Source organism: Mercurialis annua, linkage group LG3 (genome assembly GCF_937616625.2).
Source record: "Mercurialis annua linkage group LG3, ddMerAnnu1.2, whole genome shotgun sequence".
Classification (NCBI taxonomy): domain Eukaryota; kingdom Viridiplantae; phylum Streptophyta; class Magnoliopsida; order Malpighiales; family Euphorbiaceae; genus Mercurialis; species Mercurialis annua.
This window is the reverse complement of record NC_065572.1, coordinates 13,220,300-13,240,599: the sequence shown is the minus strand read 5'-3', so window position 1 is coordinate 13,240,599 and position 20,300 is coordinate 13,220,300. Positions and strand designations below refer to the sequence as shown.

At 26.8% G+C, this 20,300-nt stretch overlaps 1 long non-coding RNA gene across 1 annotated transcript; it reads left to right on the top strand.

Moving 5' to 3' along the window:
• The first annotated feature begins 705 nt into the window (after positions 1–705).
• On the top strand, positions 706–3,347 carry LOC126671557 (uncharacterized). The gene is made up of 4 exons (XR_007639046.2): positions 706–1,160; positions 1,246–1,332; positions 1,927–2,014; positions 2,961–3,347. It is a non-coding gene; the product is annotated as an uncharacterized LOC126671557 (long non-coding RNA).
• The last annotated feature ends 16,953 nt before the right edge of the window (positions 3,348–20,300 follow it).

The following is a 20,300-nucleotide window of genomic DNA, read 5'->3' as shown; positions in this document are numbered from 1 at the left end:
TTGTTTAACAAACAAGCTACTCGACAAAAGAAATTTTAAGGGTCAAAGTTGACCAGAAGAGCAATTTTGGATAAGTTAAAAATAACTTAAAACATTAAGTTATTCAATTAAATTGTTCTAAATTAATCAAATTAAGATTTTGATTAATAAATAAAGGAAAATATAAGGACGCTTAAAAGTTGTATCAAGTACGATACAAAAGAGATACGACGACTGAAGTACCGCGGAGAAGCGACAAATCTACGCGTGACAGAAATCACGAAGAAAAACGTATAAGAAGATGGTAGGAAGTTTACCTAGGAAGGTACTTAAAGTATTGGAAAATTCGAGGACGAATTTTTATAAGGGGGGAAGAATGTAATACCCCGTACGTTTGACGTTGCCGAAGTGAGCAACACAATTTAAATTAGTAGTCATAGCGACTAGAAAAGGGAGTTAGCGAAGGAATTGCGTAATTAAGGACGAGGATAGGTCGATATTGAAATCTAAAGAAGGAATTTCAATATTTGTAACATCTAAAATAATTAAACGGGATTAAGGAAAAGTTGGAATTAAAAATAAGATTAAGTCCATAAGAAATTGGAAAATAAAATTTTATTGTCCGAAAAATATAATTTAAATAAATTATTGACGGAAATTGGTATTTAAGATAATAATATCGATTACTTGGATATCGATATTTGTCAAATTAAAATAAGGACGGAAAAGTGACGAAAATAGTCGTTTTCGCTTAAATTGGAAAAGTGAGCGTTTTAGCCAAAATTTGACAAAATCGATTAGCGGAATTTAAATAATAAGTGGGCGGAAGAGTATTATTTATTTGGACATAAATAATACGAAAATTTATCGAGATTTAACGATTGAGTGATTTTTGGGCTAAATTGGACGAAAGAAATGTTAGGAATCAAAGCGAATGGAGGTGGCAATCTTAAGGACTAAAGAGAGCACTTTGCCAAGCTTTATAAGCCCATTAGCTTATGAATATTAAGCCTTCAAGAACTGATTTCCAGCAAAGAGAAAGAAGATGAACCCATCATCTTCTTCAAAGTTCTCAAAATTTCTAAGGCTTGGGGTTTATTCGTTTGACATCGGATTCACGTGATTTTCGCGGCGTCGGAACGAGGAGAAGATTATCTACTGATCTAACCTATCAATTAAAGGTAAGGATGACAATTTTTGGTTAGGTTTTCGGAATTAGGGGCTGTTCTATGTTCATGAATGGGTAATGGATTGTATTGCTTGTAGATTCTTCGTTAGACATCGGAATTGAGTGATTTTCGCGGCGACGGAAAGAGGGGAGGAAGACCTACTGATATACAGCTTCAATTCAAGGTAAAAATGAAGTTTTTGTCTCTGAAATTGAGGGTTTATGAGCTGTTCGTGGTGAAGTAATGGTTTGATTAAAATCATGATTATTTGATGTGTAAATAATGGTTTTGAATGATTTTTATGGCGTTGGATTGATGAAATAAATATCTATCATCTAAGGGCTGATCAATCAGTCCCTCCCCTTTCTTGGGAGGGCACGGTGGTAGGGGAGAGGGCTGAGCCACCCTTCCCCCGTAGCATGAACATGTCGACTTTCGTTAAGCGCTATGTTATGAAACTAGGAAACGATTTTGACGCAAAATAGTTTATAAATCAATGCTTGAACTAAAGAAATGGTTATATGGAATGGATAGAAAAATGATGTTTAGTTTTAATAAACCATCGAGATATCAAGATTTAAGGGTTGGAGTTTAGAGATACGTATTTAAAATGTTAAATACATTATCGGTTTAAAGTAAAGTTGTTGAGTTGGCAAGATTATGATCAAGTTAGAGAATATAGTAGGAGTAAAATACGCCGACCTAAGTTTGAAATTTAGGACTATAATAGATGGTTTACGTTTATGAATTAAACGCATTTAGTTTGTATTCTTGACAGACGCATCGACGCAGCACGTAATCGTCGGAGTTAGCTTAACGGGGTTCGGCTATCATTTTAATGTCGTGCTTATTGGATGGCGAATTTTGTGAGTATACTTTACTTTTGCGTATTATTACGCTATAAGTATATTATTAAATATTTTATTTATAAGTTATAAAAACACATCGCATTATATAATGATTTGTTGTGATTTGAGATTGTATGAACTAAATGGTTATTCTACCGTGAGATACACGGAGTATGGATTATTATACATTTATAGATGAGTATATATATATATATATATATATACACTAATAGTTTATGTTTGGTAATTAAATTGTGAATTCATTTATTATATATTTGGGAATGAATTACATATTTTGTGTTGGATCAAATTGTGTAGTGTTTTATTGTTGTTTGTTCTATGTTTGAAATTTTGTATATCGTTTTGTTGCTATTTGTTCTATGCTTGAAAATGATATGTGATCCGAAGGAACAAGCTACCTATTGGGCGTCAATAGGCCGTGTGATCACCGGTGTCTATAAGAGTCTAGATACGTGTATATAGAAATGTTTGATATGAGCTCATTAAATGTTGATCATATTTATGATTATGAAATGGAATATGTTTGGGTATCGGAAAGGAGGATTATAATTTTGGTAGATACGAGGTAACTCGGTCGAACTATCTCGGGACCCGTATCTAGTGAGTAACTCGGTTGAACTATCTCGGGACTCACACCTTGGGATTAAATAGTGGCATAAGTAACTCGGTTGAACTATCTCGGGACTATGCCACGTGGTAACGAGTAACTCGGTTGAACTATCTCGGGACCGTACCACTTGGATCAAAATGATTTGATATGAATACAATGCATGTTAGGAAAAGTTAGGAGTTTAAGATTAAGGTTTCCATCGGATCGAATCCTTGTTTGTAATGTGATAATATTATATTTGTTTAAATAAATGAATTTCAATTGCGATGTTATTTTTGTGGTAATACCGTTAGTAAAGTATATCTCACTCAGCTTAAGCTGACCCCCCAATAGTGTTTCCTTTCAGGTTTGTTATATGGCGATGTGGTCGAGCTTCCATCCATTGTTCTGGAAGTCTCAGTTGTGAAAGTTTCTACTTTTCTTAGAGCTGCAGTAGTTATGGTAGTAGACTTAGTCGATAGTAGACAGTTTATGTTTTTCATGTGCTCTGGCATAAAGATGTATTTTTTGGAAAATGGTTTATCCAACAATTTTGTATATGATTACATGGTATTTTAAATAGGGTGGTTTGTGTTTTTAACAGGTGCCAGTAGCACAGTTTTCAAACGTTATATTGCCGATTTTCAAAAATGTATAATTGTTATTTTGCGAAAAAATTTATAGTGAATTTCAGGCTTGCTACGGGATTCGGAACTACAATTCCCATTCCCTAGCGCCGGTTACGGCCCTCGATTTTGGGTCGTGACATGGATAATCAATCATAAATATTAAAAAACACAGTCATAATTAAAGTTATTTTTTAAAATACTAGTTTCGCATTACGTGCTATGCACGTGGCTCGTAACGTAACTCGCCAATGAACATATTACTAAATGTGTTATAATTATATCAATTTTTTTATTTATTAATTAATATTAAATTAGTTAAGAATTTTTATAAAAGTAAATATAATATGTTCAGTTGTTAAATTTTTTTTCCATACTGAATTTATTCTTCTTTTAATTTTATAATAACCATAATTAAATAATTAACTTAATTTTATTAATAATATCTTCAAAAATAATAGAGAATATCACAAAAATACCACAAAAATTGCTCAACATTTCATACATTGTTACCTAACTCCATTATTTATCATTCCTACCACAAAAGCACAAAAGTTTACAACAAACACCATTCCATTAAAAAGGTGACACATGGCAAACATGACATTATCTTAATAAAAAGGAATAAAAACAGCTAGCACATGTGATTTGCGTGTCAGAGCGCCAGCCAATAGCACGCAAGCATCAACAAATTATAGACACAGTTTTATAATATCATCTGATACATCTCCGAGATATCATTGATACATTCTCCAAAAAAATAAAATTGACAGTTTTTTATTTATCTTTTAAAAATATATTTTGATTATATATCGTATTTTATTATTCCTGTATATTTATAAATATAAAAAAATCCACAAAATTATTCAAAGTAAGATTTACAAAAATTAGAAAATTATTTTAATTAACTACAATAAATAATTATGTATCAATGATGTATCAAACAAATATATGTAAAAAATATATAGTGTGTAAATTTAATAAAAATGTATAAATTTAATAAAAATGTATCTATCATGTATCTATTTAAATACATTTAAAAATATATCTATCGTGTATAAATTATGTATCAGCGATGTATCTATTAAATACATTTAAAAAATGTGTCTATCATGTTTATATATATATTTTTTTATAGAATTTGACGATGATTTATTTGAATATATCAGATATGTATCCACGCTATAAATAATACTCCAACGATGTCAGTCCTTGAAACTATAGAACTTGACAAATCAGAAATGTATCAGCGATGTATTAAATATGTATCATATATGTATCGGTGATATATTAAATTATATGTTTGATAATTTTTCAATTTTATTGATACACGGGCCTAACTTATAATAATATATATCACATAGAAATTATGTATCACGGATGTATCTATTACGAATATTTAAAAAGTATATATGTATCAACGATGTATCTATTTAAATATATTTTAAAAATGTATATCTCATGTATAAATTATGTATCAGCGATGTATCTATTAGTACATTTAAAAAATATATTATCATGTTTAATTTTTTTTTTGATAAATAACAATGTATCAGCGATGTATCTATCATACATAAATTATGCATATGTTAAGTATATTTAAAAAATATATTTATCATGTATAAATTATTTATCAACGATGTATCTATTAAGGTAAATTTTAAAATACCTACGCGTTTGGCAAAAAAAACCTATATGTACGTCGTTTAACTATTTATTTTTAAATAATAAATCAATAATCATCTAATATATCTAAGATGTATTGAAATGTATCAATCGTGTATAATTTATGTATCAACGATGTATCTATAAAGTACATTAAAAAATGTATCTATCATGTATAAATTATACATCATAGATGTATAAATATAACACGAACCGATCAAATTAGACAATTGAATCAATTAAATAGACTAAAATAAAAAATAACAATTAAATTGGTTAATTATACTTTAATTTTACTACATCTAATTTTCTAGACCCAAAATGTCTCCACTTCTTCTCTAACTAATGCATTTATTTATATTTTCCACACATTCTCCATAGCCATAATATCTCCATAGAAGATTTATTTGGTGGCAGAATCACCTAATTTCCTCCAAGTCTTATCTGATGGCATTGTAAAACTATTTACACTTCTTCCATGCAACAAAAAAATTCAAAAACTCAACAACACGGAATTGTTCCATCATTGGCTGTCTCAATTCAAGATTTTGAAAAAGAGAAATTAACCTACATACGCGTCGTTTAACTATTTTCTTTAAAAATTATAAATCAATAATTATCTAATATATTTGAAACGTATCAAATATGTATAAAACACAAGAAAAAGTGTTTGAACGGTCGAATATATATCAAACATGTATCAGAGATGAATAAAATATGTATAAAAAATGAATCAAAAATGTATCGGAAATGTACAAAATAAAAACACTAATATAAAATAAAAATATAAACAATAATACAAAAATACAAAAATCATAGAAATTAAAGTTTGTGGTACCATTTTTAAAATAAGATGTAAAGAATGTGTACCAATTTTTGCTAATAACGCAAATAAAGAAAAAGGACCTAAAGTGATAACTGATAAGGAGAATGCAGGCAAGTGGATATTTAAAAATTGATGGGGCACTCTTAAGTCATAATGCGACGTACTCTAAATCATAATGCTGACGACTATAATTGAAACCAAGGGCCCCTCTTTTCTTTTTGTTTCATCAGTCCTGTGAATCATATCTCAACTGTGGACCCCTTCGGTTGAAAAATATATGTGATTTGGTGGACACATGTTGGCTTGGGAGGAAGGTGGTGTTGGTTGAAAAGTATAATAGAAGTTGGTATTTTATGAAAGAAAAATTGTAATCAAGTAAACAAATTAATTAATATTGCATTATGTGAAATCGAGAGTCATTATTGTGGTTTTCATGTTATTTTTTTAAAATAATAAGATAGAAATTTAAATAATATTATATTGACCAAATACAGTATTTTAATTTGTAGTTTAATCAAACTAAAAGATAGGTATTCCTACTAATTTGGAGACAATTTCGTTATTTTTTACATACTAAAAACTAAATTGGAGATAATTTAACTACCTATTCTAATTAGGACTTTAATTACTAAAAACTAAATTGGAGATAATTTAGCTATCTATTCTAATTAAAACTTTAATTACAATAGTTATTAATTAAATAATTAATTAGTTAATGACTATAAAACCTTTATTTAGTAGTAAACGAAATAAGATTATTGAGTAATTTTGCATGCCCCCCATCCGTGCTTTTATATATAACTAGTTTCGCATTACGTGCTATGCACGTGACTCGTAACGTAACTCGTCAATGAACATGTTAGTAAATTTATTATAATTATATCAATTTTTTTATTTATAATGAGAATTTTTGTAAAAGTAAATTTAATATATTCGGTTATTAATTTTTTTTCATACTGAATTTTTTTTTAGTTTTATAATAACCATAATTAAATAATTAATTTAATTTTATTAATAATATCTTTAAAAAATTTAAGATAGAAATTTAAATAATAATATATTGACCAAATATAATATTTTGATTTTGTAGTTCAATCAAACTAAAGGATAGGTATTCCTACTAATTTGGAGACAATTTGGTTATTTTTTACATACTAAAAACTAAATTGGAGATAATTTAGCTACCTATTCTAATTAGGATTTTGATTACAATAGTGATTAATTAAATAACTAATTAGTTAATGACTATAAAACCTTTATTTATTAGTAAACTGAAAAGGATTATTTAGTAAATTTGCCTGTCCCCCCCCATCCGTGCTTTTATATATAGTATAGATAGATATAGATATAGATATAGATATAGATATAAATTAAAGTAATGAATGGTTCAGTTATAGGCAGAAACAACCATATCATTAAAAAAGTTTCAGAATTAGAAAGGATAATCAAATTCTTGAGTTACTATATATGAAAAGAACTTACACAAATAGAAAAATATATTTTCTTAGTTTATTGAGTGTGATTTTACGATGGTTTTAGGTTGAAGGGAAAAAAGATAATGATTTTAAAAAATAGATAACGGTGGGGATGGCAGCGGTGAAGCGGCATGTTACAAAGACTAGTAGCGGTTACCACTTTGATCAACAGCGGTTACCACTTAATAATCCAAAATTATGATTAATCAAGCTTACATAGTAATTAATCAAACATTCAGTTCAAAATTGCATTATAAAGTAATCAATCAAACAGTAATTCAAAATCTAAGAAATAAAGAAAAATTATAATAAAAATAATAAAACAGTACCTGAAGCATGGCCTCAAATTTATTAACCGCCGACGATACGAAGGAACACTTATAATCAAAATAAGAAATTGAGAAGAAAAATCTTTACTTGGAAATTTTATGGGGATCATTATTTGCACTATGACCATGAGAAATGGAGATGGGATAATACATGAACAAAAACAAAATTGTAGCAATTCATGAGAGAATTTGAAAAACTAGAATCTGGCTAATTGAATTAACGCTTGTACCGTTTAATTGGTTTTGATTCAATTAGCAAAAATGGAGTATAAAAGTAAGGAGATGAAACTCATTTTCTTTCAAAAAGTTAGGAAGAACAAAATTTATAGAATTTGATTAAAAAATTCAAATTAAATATATGAAAAATGGAAGATTGCATGCAAGAGTATCCATAAGAGCTACAAAAAAATGTTAAAGAGATATGTACAGTTAGTAGAAGAAGACGAACCAGAATTAAAAATAGCCGTTTTTGATCTCATGGGCATAACATAATTGTTGATGACGAAGGAAGAAGTGCATTGGACATAGATGATTGCTACAGTAACAATACCAAAAATTTAGTTACTCGTGGCGGTTAAGGGAGCCCTTCTCCGATGAAACTGCTGCCTCTTCTTATCGGTGAATCTTTGCCGCTTCAAAGTTCAATCATTTTAGCATCTATATCTCTCTCTACAGTCGACTTTTTAATAGTTAATATTTTATAAATTAATAATTCTAATAATTAATAGAAAATTAAGAAAACTAACTTCATTCCACGTCGGATAATTAATAATTCTATTATTTAATAATTAATAAGATTTAAAATATATCTATATGAATATTAATTATTAGAGATATTTTTTTAATAAAAGTATAAAACAATTGATGATTTATTTGAGGCAATACTGACCTTAATTCATAAAGTGAAAGTTAAAATACCATCAAATAATGACTTTTTTATTCTTTTGAGAAATTTTAAAACAAGTTATTAGATAAACAAATTAAAATAAGTAAAGTATCTCTAATATAAAAAATATTAAAAATTATTTTACTTTATAAATACAACTTCTTAATAATTATTTTCTAGTTTGATATCAATTGATATTTCTTAAATTGAATATAATTTAAATTGAGTGATTGTAAAGTGTAATTAATTAGTTTTTTTTATAATATAATATAAATATTAGGTCTATTAATGTAGATGCTTTAAAATATCTTTTGTAAATTTTTTTTATATAAATTCAATAAATTAATAATTCTAATAATTTATAAATTTTCGATTCACCATGTGTATTAATTATTAAAGGTTCGACTGTATTTCCTTTTTGTTTCTTCACTACATCTTGGTTTATTTATGATCATAACAATTGTAATAATATTTTAAGAAAACCCAATAAAAATTCTTCAGGTGCTTGTGAGATTAAGAAATAAGCTCAACCCGAATAAATAATTAAGTAGTAATTTACCCCCTTAATGTATGAGTAATAGACAATTAACACATAAATTAATTTTATAAATAAATTAATTATTGAATTTGTTATTATTAAAGTACTTTATCCAAGGTACTATTGTGTATACAAGTTTTATTTTTTTTTATTTTTAAACAGAAAATAGAATGCGTAATACTGCCTTATTTTATTTGTTTTAGAGAAATAGGATATACGAATCAATCATGAAAATTATGAAACTTTATATGTAAATAATATGTATAAAATAACGATAAGGCGCTTAAAAATGAAACAAAAAGAATGATAATACAAATAAAAGGTTTTGAAAAGTTGGACTTGAACCGGAAATTAGAATTCCGAACACTTATGTACCCGTGAAAAGAGATCTAAGTGCACGTAGTTCGATTGGACTTTAAAAATATAAATTTTAGTTTTTAAAAGTTAAAAAGATTAATTTGAAAGAAAAAAGTTTTTATGAGATGAATGAAATCGATCTTAGTTTTAATATTTTTAAAAAATAAATAATTAATTGAATTAAAAATGTTTGAATAAAAGTAAGATTTAAATAAAACGGGCAAATAAGATTTTAAAAAAAAAGTGGACTTGATTTCAGATTTAATCTAAAAAGCCTACGGACCCGTTTGACGGGATCAAAGTCCGCGTAGTTCGACTGAAATTTGAAAAGATATTTTTGATTTTGAAATTTGAAAATATGAATTGAATTTAAACGAAATGTATTTTGGATAAAAATATTTTTAAAGAAAAGTGGACTTGGTTTCGGATGAGATCCAAAATGCCTACGTACCCGCTTGACGGAATCAAGGTCCGTGTAGTTCAAATATTACAGAATAGCTTTTTAAATGAAATTATTAAACAATGTTAATGAAATTAAATTTAAACTTAAATTGCGAATATACAAATAAATTTTATAGAATTATAAATAAATAAAAAATTGCAACTTAAAAAAGAATTGATATTCTTAATATATATTTTTATATTTTTTTTGAGTTAGTTAATTATTATTTTTAAAATATTAAATATTAATTAAAATTTAAACCAAAAATTCCCGATTTAATTCAACCGAATATTAATTTATGGACTTTACTAAGGGCTTTGTTCATAAATGCTTGAATTAGGTTTGGTCTTTTTAAAAATATTCTTCTACTAAAACATTAGCACATTTACTCCTTTTTAAAAAATATGTCTTCATCCGTACCTCTTTTTATCAACCTGTTGCTATTTTAATTTTCTTTTCTTTATTAATCATTACTCACTGAATCTGTTTTGTCCAATTCACTTTTATCAAACCAATATATATAGTGTTTCTATTAAATGCTTACTGTTTTATTAATACAAATATATAATATTTTTAATTATTCATTTGGTCAAATCAATAACCAGCCCTCTCTTTTATTCTTTCTTTTCTCTCTATTTTTAAACATCAACTACTCAAAATTAATTTTTTAAAATTAAAAATTAAATTTTCAAATATGAAATATAACAATTTCAAAATATAAAACAAGTTAATTTTTATAAAAATATTTTTAAATTTAATTATTTTTGGTATTGTTGTTATTAGAGTGAAAATATTTAATTTTTAAGTTATATATAACAAATTTAGTGATATGGTAAGACATTTAAAATTGAACTTTTGTCTTTCATATTAATATATTTGTCACTTTTTTTTTAATTTTCTCTTTATTAATATTTTATTATCTTATAAAGTCATCATATATTGACACCTCTTATCTAATAATATACTTATCAAAAACATAGCTTATTTATTTTTAAACATCATTTATTTTATTAATATCCTTAATCAAATAAAAAATATATAATATTTTTAAAATATGTACTATTTATTTTTATTCTATATGTGTGCAACGGGAGCATAAAAATTGAATTATATTATCTTTGATCTTTAAAAAAAATAATTATCGTTGACATGATTATTTATCTTTTAATTTGTTGCTCTTTGGTTTCTTTTTGATAGTTTTTCGGTTGCTCGTGTCGTTTTATTTTCCATAAATTATTATAACTATATTTTTTTTTCAATAATTCATATAGCAAAATTATTTAATCATAAGTATCATTTAAATATAGGGAATAAAATATTTTATATCTTTGTATACCTCTCTTTATTTGTTTCTTCTAACGCTAATAGTTAGGTTATACTATTTTAAGTGTTTAACTAATGATGTTAATTATTAGAAAGTTGCAGTTAAGAATGTCAAGAATATAGCGAATTTACCTTGCGTATTAATATTAAATTTGTGATAATTTATTTAGCATGACCTTTTTATATATGAATATAAGTGTGTTATATAATAATAAATTAAAAAAGATGGATGCAAATGTAATTTTAGAATCAACATTGTGTAGGTTTATGCCTCATTTAATTTTGATTTATTTTAAGAGTATAAAAATTATAAAGATAATTTATGCTCCAAATTTGTTTACATTGTTACTTAGTAATAGTAATCAATAAAATAGAGTAAACAATATTTCATACAATAAGCAACCAATAATCAATTAACGATTAACCAACGAGTAACCAACGAGCAACAAAAGAACTACCAAAAAGCAATCATTCATGATAAAACTTGTTGGATACTAATTTAGTCTATTTATGTAGTTATTTTTACATAGTTTATTAGAGCATCTCTTATGATTCTTTTTATTTTAAAGAGCATATTTAGTGAAATAAAAAGTATCTTTAATATAAAGAGTAATATATTTAAATTTACTCCAATAGACTCTTCAATATTAACTCTTTATTTTATTTTTATTTTTATAAATAATATTAAAAATAGAAAATATTAATAATATTAATTTATTTATTCTGTTTTTAAATTCAAAAATATAAAATACTACATTTTAAATGAAAAATAACCAACATATTTTAAAATTTGAAAGTTTGTTTTTTTGAAAATGAAGTAAAGAGTGAAAATGGCTCTTCATATGTAGAGACTAGAGAGCCATTTTCGCTCTCTTCTTTAAATTTAAATTTTAAAGAGTCTATTAAACTTTAATTTATTGATAAAACTCTTTAAATTAAAGAGTTTGTTAATTTTAAAAAGTCTATTGAAGATGCTTTTAGTAGTTAGTTAGTGACTATTAATATATTTTAAAAAATCATGTCTTTATTGTATTTAATTTTAAAAAAGAAAACATTCATAAACGTAAAATTTAAAGAAAAAAACAAAATTTTGACATAATTCAAATATATAAATATTTATCTATATGTTTGATAACAAAATAAACATATCAATTAAGTTTAAATTTTAAAACATAAATTTTCCTATCTTTTATTACTCTTTTTGTTTTTTTGTTAATGTCACTATAATATATATCATGTTAATAAAATAATAATAAAATAATAAATTAATAAAAAATATAAAAATTAATTTTGTAAAATAAAATGAAAAATAGAGATCAAAATAAAGAAGATTAGAAAGAATTATTAACAAACAAAAATGCATATAATGAGAAAATGAATACAATAAATGATAATATTAATTGATAAATATAATAAGTAAAAGTTATAAACATTTGCAATAAATAAAAAGATTAGCACAGAGAAAAATAAAATAGAAATATTGATTTGACATAATTTAGTTTGAATAGGACAAAATTAAAGTAACAAGAAACAATGAATCTAAGAAGGTGTATGCATAGTACAGTAAGAAAGTAACATTTCACGAATAGTAAACAAAAAAGTGGAGCTGTATTCTGTGTTCAGAAAAAAGCGTAATTTTGAAAATTAAAAAATTAAATGACGCACGCTTGCCGAAACAAATCTTGGGGGAGTATTTTAACAATAAAGAAAGAAAAAGGCGTAAGGAGTGTCATTTCCTCCTTTACTAAATTAAAAATCAAGCCCAATGACTATTAAGAGTCAACTGGGCCTCATTTGGTGGGGTGGAATGAAACCCACATATACTTAAGGGACGATGATAAAATTACCTAAAATTTTAAAAATATTTACAAAAGTACCAGTAAATTTTTTTTATTTACAAAAATACGACTGATTTAAAATTAATTACAAAAGTACCAAAAAATGAAAATTAATTACAAAAATACGATTTGTATAATGTCGGTATAATTATGGTATAATTTTAGAATACTTAAACTATAAATCAGATAATTTAAAAATAATATTTGGTTTATTATTGGTATAATTTCAGTATATTTTCGGTATATCGATTATAAATTTTTATATATTTTTTCTAGTTGATAACATGTATATTTTTTTTATATGTACTTTTCACTATAGTTGGTAATGAATTAGAGAATTTGTATATTGTTGGTATACTTTTAGTATATTGTTAGGTTAATATTTAGTATGCGATGTGGTGTAATGTTGATGTAATAATAAAATTTCAGTATATTTTGATGTGTACACTTTTGGTATACTGTTGGTATAATTTTGGTATATTATTAATTTAAATTTTAGTATACGATTTGATGTAATTTTGGTAAATTTTCATTTAATATTAATAAAATCTCAGTATGTATAATGTCGGTATAATTTTGGTATAATGTTGATATAATGTTAGTTTATTAGTATACTGACATTATACCCACAGTATACACCGTATGTTTGATATTTTTTTTTATTTTTTTTGTACTGTTGTAAATATTATTAATATTTTTGTAAATGGAAAAAGTTAACATGTAGTTTTGTAATTATTTTCAATTTTTTTGGTAAATGGTGTAATTTCCTCTATACTTAATTACATGGCCCAAAGAAGAGTGGCTCACCTATCTATATTATCTATAACTATCTTATATGTGGGGAAAAGGAGGAGGGGCAAAATTTGCTAATAGGTTTCATTAAGCAATTGGTAATTTAAAAAAGGCTTAATTCCTTAAAAAAAATCCGCCTTACATTTTTTCTTCGTTTATACAATGATTTTATAAAAACACCATTTGTACTCAATTTTGAATTTTTATGTTTCATTCCTACCCAAAAGCATTAAATTATACTTTTTTTATTTGAAAAAAAAGTTTAAAACATACTTTTTTCTATTTTAAAATATACAAATAAATCCTTAAACTTAAATAATAATCAAATACATCCAAATAATTAATTAATTTTTTTAATTTGATAAAATAATAAAAAATTAAAAAAAATTATTATTATTTTTAATTTTTTTTGTCGGAAATATTTTTTAAAAAAATTATAAAAAAATCGGAAACATTTTTTAAAAAAATTAAAAAAAATTATTATTATTTTTAATTTTTTGAATAAGATGGTATTTTTGCACTATTAATAATACTAGTTTCGCATTACGTGCTACGCACGTGGCTCGTAAGATGACTCGTGACTTATAATGTAACTCATCAATTTATATATTAATTTAATGCATTATAATTATATCAATATTTATTGTTAAATTTAAATTAGCCATAATTTTTTATTATAAACAAAAATAATTTCTCAATTTTTTTAGTTTTGAAATTAATTAACGTTAATATTACTTATTTTTAATTTATATATTTATTAAAATTTATTATAAAAAGTCATTATTTGATAAATAAATAAATTAACATTACACTTAGTATTAAATTAGTTAGAGTTTTAATATTAATAATTAAAATATTACTAAGTGTAATGTTATATTTAATAAATTTGATTTTTATTGAAATAGGAAATATTTTATGCAACCAAATACTATAAAATAGCTTTTAAGAAAATCATATATGATATATTATAAAATAACTATTATAGAATTTGTTAATTTAGATTACAATACAAATTCTAAATTAACTCCTATTATAGATTTAAAGAGTGTTGAAAGTGATTTGTTATCTGGACTCCATAAATTGATCAACTCATAATGGAATTTGTATATAACTTTAGCACGTAAACTAACAAACCAATGAAAATTATATATTTAGAGTAGTTTAACTCGGTCACTATTCTAGATAAGTTAGGAATTTTTTTTCTTATTACGAATAAATTAGGAATAGTTAATATTAATATTTAATAATTAATTAATCAATTACTATAAAACCTCAATTTAATGATAATTTAAAAGGGCTATAAGGTAAATGTGCCTGTCCCCCCCATCCGTGCTTTTATATATATTATAGATTAATATCTAATTAGTATATAAGTTAAAAATAAAGGATTGTTTTAAATTCTTTTTTCAAATGAAAAGAGTACAATATAATGTTTTTGGGTAGAGATGAAACATAAAAACTCAAAATTGGGTACAAATGGTGTTTTTATAAGATCAGGGTATAAACGAAAAAAAAATGCAAGGTGAGATTTTTTTAAGCCAAATATTACCCACAAATAAAAAAATCTAACTAGTTACCCATAAATTTTACATTCGCATTGCCTATAATACATCAAATATACTTATTTGTGTTAAAATATATTATATTTTTTTATATATTTATAAAATTTTAAATATTTAGTATATTAAAATGAATTATTTTATTAATTATCATAAATATTTAAATAATATTTTTATAAATATATCCCTACATTTTTGTTATTTATACGTTTCCCCTATGTTTCGTGTCCTTCATTTTGAAATCTTTCGTTTCTCCGTGTCCGTTTCATATCGCTTCCGTTTCCCTGCTACCTAGCAAATAATTGAACATAATTGATAAATTCGGTTATATTCGGTTTTGAAATTTAATTATTAGTAAAATTTTGGTAAAAATCGAACCAAAAAAATATACCAAACCGAATAATTTAATTAAGTTCGGTTCGAGATATTTTAGATTCTTATAAATTTAGCTAATTTTATTTGAAAATTAAAAAATTATTTTTGATTTAATTCAAACTAAGTACACAACAGCCACAACAGTGTTCGAGTTTGGATATTATTTTAGAAAGGGCAGTAACTTCTAACTAAACTATGAGTATTATAAAGCAGTAATTAGCACATTAATTTATTATACGAAAAACTGTAAACAAATTGGCTTCATTATACGAAGAATTGCAAACAAATTGGCAGATGGTTGCAGCTATTGCATGAATAGAAGAATTGCCTTCAGAGATGATGATTATTTGGTTAAAAGACAAAATTCAAAAGAGACTCCGAATGGGTTTAGACATGCATAGTGTAATTGCAGTTTTATGGTATTTTCTTTGCTTTAGTTTGTTTTTAGATTTTTTTAGTCCATAAGAAAAGTCATTATACGAAGGTAAGCTTTTCTAGTTTAGTGCATAGGTCAAGATTTGTGGAGGAAGTGAGGGTGAGGGATACAAGACAAGTAATTAATTGATACATGTAACATGTCCCTACAAAAATTATTAATTAATTTCACTTGATTAACAATTAATAGTAATTTCTATCACTTAATTATAACTCTTGAATATTTCCAGTAATAATCAAACCTAACTTTTTTAAAATTTAAAATTATTTAACAAAATTCAAATAAGATTAACAAAAGAGTTAATTAAAACAAACAAAAACCAAGCCAATACACTAAATAAAAAAATCCATCTAAACTACACAATTATTCTTAATATATATATTAGTCATGACCTAAAGGTTTGAACATATTTAAAAATAAAAATTAATAAAATAATTTCAATTTAAATAGATATAACTTTAAATAATTTCTTTATAGTTAAAATATATTAATTAATAATTTCATTAATATTTAAAATAAATAACGGGTCATGTAAGTGATAACTTGTGGATTGAGGGCGAGTCTCCAGTCCGGCGGTGTCTTCAAATTCGTAATTGAAAGCACAACACAACCGTTAAAAGGGTGCCGGAAGTGTATTCCGGCAAACCACTCTGACGGTCAAGTCAATAGGGGTTTTAGTGAGAGAAAGAATAAGAAGTGAAAGGAGTTAAGAGTTGAGAGAAAAAGAGAATTAACCTTTTTAACTACTTTTTCTAGGCCTTTTATATTGTTCCTTTGTTTCTCTTTGTTTGGGCCGATATGTCTAACATACTTCTCTTTGTCTGTGCAGGGATAGCAGAGAATGTCAGGGTACTTTCTGTTCAGCTGTCTTCTGATATCATATTGGTTATCTTCGGTAAATCCGAGATGTGATCAGTTGGGTGTCTTGATCGGTTTTATTCGAGGATGGCTTTGCCATGGTTTCGGTTGTTTTATCTGAATTGGCTTACTTTGGACTTATTTGGTTGTTTGGTCGGGTTGTGTCTTTCTCGGTATAGAATATTCTTATCTCTGTTCGGTTATCTGTTTACACTCGGTTGTGAAGTGCCTCTTATTGAGGTCGGTTCATTTGTCTTGTATCAATCATGAAAGCTAAAGACTCTCTAACAATTTCTTGACTAAACTTCCAGACCCCACCATTAACCAAGTTCCCATCATTAACATGTTGAACATTAGGCATAGTTAATAAGGCTTGTCTAGTGTGTTTACTATTGGGACTAGGGGTGTGCAAAACCGAACCAAAACCGAAAAACCGAACCGAACCGACAAATTCGGTTCGGTTCAGTTTGAGATTTCAAAGAAATTTTTGTTGGTCGGCTCGGTTTTGAGTTAAAAAAATTCAGACAGATTTCTATGTAAACCGAACCGAAATAACCGACTGGTTCGGTTTTATTCGGTTTGAATTTTTCTTTCCCTAAAATTTCGGTTCGGTTCGGTTTTTTAAAAAGGCCAAAATTCGGTTCGGTTTGGTTCGGTTTGAACCGACTGCACACCCCTAATTGGGACTTTTCAAACAAGCAAGCATATGTGCTCTAAGAGTTGACGTGTTATTACGTTTACTGTGACATTCATACACTCTAGCACAATATAAACATTTAGCACTTACCACTCTGCGCATATCATCATTCACACTCTCATAATATTCCCAGACAACAGACCTTTTATGCATTGGCTTCCTCTTTCTGGCATTAGCTGCCTCAGGTTGAGGTTGAGGGCCTTGCAATTGCTGCTGTGTTGGCCCATCAACAACTACATCTGGGTTAACAGGAGCATCAAGACAGGGAGCAATATTGCCCCCAATCCCAACTGCATCATTTGTTGGCAGCTGCAAATTGAACAAAGAAAAATGTCAGTTTACATTTGCAAAGGCAAAACAGAAAGCATAAAACAAATAAATACGAATAATGAAAAAAAATAACAGAATGAAAAGCATTAACGAACACTTACCATTGCATCTGTGTCACGGCTCAAATTATTGAGCCGCGACCGGCGCTAGGGAATGGGAGTGGTAGCTCCAAAACCCGTAGCAAGCCTAAAACTACTATAAATTTTTTGCAAATTAAATCATATTTTATATACCACAATAATATCAAAATACGCACGACTCCTGTTTGAAATATACATCAGAGTTAAAGCATTTTACAAAATAGAGTTTGTCCACTCTAAACTACTGCGAACTTGCTAGAATGAGAACCTGGTCTCATGACTCGTACTACTTCCGAGAATTAAAACTTCGGAAGCTTCGTTCTTCAAAGCGTATTTAACTCTACCTGTAAAAATTGGAGTAACAACGGGGTCAGTATAAACTGAGTGAATACAGATAATTACAAGTAATATTACATAAAGGATGAAAACGTTTAAAAACCTCTTTATGTAGAAAATATTCTTTTTGGATCATACTCCATACGGTATTACTTCCAAACATACTTCGTATGTTCATTCATATTCTCATAGGTCATGTACGTATCATAAACTAAGCGTTTATGTTATAAACGTACTTGACACCTATGCTTCATTCTTATATCTCATGTACGTTTACACTACGTACATAGTTGACATGTTTTGTTTATTGTTATAATTTTAATTGTCTTTGTTCTTCTCTTTAAATTTCTCTGACTTTATCTTTCTGACATCGATAGCAAAGCAAACCGATGTGTTTCACCTGCCTGACATCGATAGCAAAGCCAACCGATGTGTTATGCATATCTGACATCGATAGCAAAGCCAACCGATGTATTTCACATATCTGACATCGATAGCAAAGCCAAACGATGTATTCCTGATCACCTGACATCGATAGCCACGCCTAGGGGTGAGCAACGGTCGGTTCGGTCATCGAACCGCCCAAAAATTCAAAACCGTTCGGTTTTTTAAAAATTTCGGTCACCGAACCGTATTAACCAAATTATATCAAAACCGTATTAACCAAACCGAAATTACGGTTCGGTTCGGTTCGGTTCGGTCGAAAACCGTAATATTTTTTGTATGGTTTTTAGAAAGAAAAAAAAACAGTTTTTTAAAAAATAAATAAAAAAAATGGAAAAATTTAACTTAGAGAGTACATGTGCTTTAAATTAAATCTATATTTATCATATTTTTTTATAAAACTATAAAATTAAACAAGTTTAATATATAAATGTGAGTATATGAAAGTTTAAAATAACGTAATTTTTAAATACAGTCGGTTCGGTTATTACGGTTATTTTTTTATAAAAACCGTAAACCGAACCGAATAGTCAAAATTTTAAAAATTCGGACCGTAACCGAACCATATTTTCAAATTATATTTCGGTTTGATTAATTCGGTTCGGTTCGGTTCGGTTATTCGGTTTTGACCGTTTAATGCTCACCCCTAGCCACGCCAACCAATGTGTCTTATATCATATCTTAGTTATTGCTCTTATCTCAAATTGATTCTCGATATAGTATGCTTAATTTTATCTTCATATGAGTCCCAAGAACTATTATCGAGAATGGGTGAGATACAGGTCTCGGGATAATTTTATCAAGTTCAACTTTGCATCTCAGTTCTTATATTTTGCTATACCATAGTACAATTCTCGTTCTGTTGTATTGATCCTTTATGGACCATCACATGCACATCACAATCTACAAACATACATTTATAACACACGCTCATATGGGTAGTTATTATAATTAAAAGTACGTATGGAAACGTACTATGTTTCTTTATACATATTGAATAACAGTACATGTAGGAATGTACTATACTTTTCTCGTGCATATTTGGTTCAATACTCGTATATTATTCGATCTTTGTGTATATAGTACATATAGGGATGTACTATATGCTTATATGCGTATCTTACTCGATACATGTATATTACCAAACCGTTGAGTTCATAACATATTGCTTTTACCCTTCCCCGGTTCTTTAAGTATTCGTATTCATTTCATATAATTATGTTATTTAAAGTAACATAATACAAATATTTCAAACATACGTACATATACTTTTTCAAACATACTTTTAAACATATAAGTATTCATATAGTCGTCCGTATATGAAGATACACGACTTTATGAATATTAGCAAGTAATTAAAGTGTACTCACAGAACACGCTTATCCAAAAACACTTCGGGGCTTAGAAACGTCAAGCTTCCCGAGCTCTTTGTCCAGTTGCCTCTTGCCTCGCCGGATCTAAAACAATTTCAAATCATTTAAC